This window comes from Chaetodon trifascialis, chromosome 2 (genome assembly GCF_039877785.1).
Source record: "Chaetodon trifascialis isolate fChaTrf1 chromosome 2, fChaTrf1.hap1, whole genome shotgun sequence".
Taxonomy (NCBI): Eukaryota; Metazoa; Chordata; class Actinopteri; order Chaetodontiformes; family Chaetodontidae; genus Chaetodon; species Chaetodon trifascialis.
This window is the reverse complement of record NC_092057.1, coordinates 11,772,237-11,773,460: the sequence shown is the minus strand read 5'-3', so window position 1 is coordinate 11,773,460 and position 1,224 is coordinate 11,772,237. Positions and strand designations below refer to the sequence as shown.

At 37.7% G+C, this 1,224-nt stretch overlaps 1 long non-coding RNA gene across 1 annotated transcript; it reads right to left on the bottom strand.

The window, feature by feature from the left end:
* Nucleotides 1-344: 344 nt before the first annotated feature.
* Nucleotides 345-805, bottom strand: LOC139339052 (uncharacterized). The gene is made up of 3 exons (XR_011602645.1): nucleotides 753-805; nucleotides 559-623; nucleotides 345-415 (listed from the first exon to the last, which is right to left on the bottom strand). It is a non-coding gene; the product is annotated as an uncharacterized lncRNA (long non-coding RNA).
* Nucleotides 806-1,224: the final 419 nt, after the last annotated feature.

The following is a 1,224-nucleotide window of genomic DNA, read 5'->3' as shown; positions in this document are numbered from 1 at the left end:
GCTGTAGCTGTTACACCTGCTGCTGTATTCACTGATGCAGCTGCTGTAGTTGATGTTTCACATGCTGTAACTGCTGTTGTATCTGCTACTGTAGTAGTTGTTGGAGGTGGTGGTGTAGTTGTTGGAGCTTGGGTGCTGGTACACTTCAATAAAATCAGAAACATTCATTGTCAAATATAAAGCAAATGAGTTAGGAATTTTACAGTGACTGACTTTGAGGTGTGTTGAATGTTGAATTCTAGACGGTCAAGAAAGCACTCACCTCATAGGACCCAGAGTCAGAGTCAGAGTCAGATGAAGAGTGAGAGTTAGAGTGAGAGTGAAAGTGAGAGTGAGAGTGAGAGTGAGGATAAAAGTGAGAGTGAGACTGATAGTGAGGGCCTCTCCAACCATATCGCTTTTGCGAAATTTCCATCTGTAGAAAATCCACATTTCAGTCACACATTTGATATTGCCTGCATTATACTATCACAATAGTATAATAGTAATAATAATAGTAATGGTATCAACATATAAGAACACTGGTATTGATACTGAGAATCAGAATGTTACACTTACAGGACGAGCCAGAGCGAGGCTCAGGAGGCATCCAAGCACAAATACAACCTTCATCATGGTTACACCTGTTGAAAAGACAATAATGAAGACTTGTTCAGATGAACACCTCTTCCAAAATATCACCAAAATCACATTCAGTAATCACCCACCAACCTCACACAGAAAATACAGAGACCAAATAGTCATATAACTACCTTTAAGTCCTCACAATATCAGCTGACTGTCTCGCAGATGGTCCAGGAGGTTGCTGCAGTGTTGCTCTGAATGTTGAGCTTTTCTTATATACAGTTACAGGAGTGGATGTCATCTCATCAGCATACAGCATTGTTGGGAAAGTGCAATTATTAGGAAATCTTTCTTCCACCCCCATTTTAAGGTGAAGAAATAGGCAGGCCTGGTAATGATGAGAGACACACCTGGACAGTATGATAAGTTCAATTATTTAATCATTAATATTATAAATAGTGTGTTGAAGCCAATTGCATGTGTCTCTAATTTCAAGCACTGATAAGAAATTGACAAATAGTTACTGATAATCACTCAAAAAACACATTGCACAGAAATCCAGTTAAAGGTTATACAAAAATATTGTTTCCCTGTTTTACATAAAAATTCAGCAGAAAAATATAATGAATAAAACTATAGTACAGTCTATTTGCATATAAA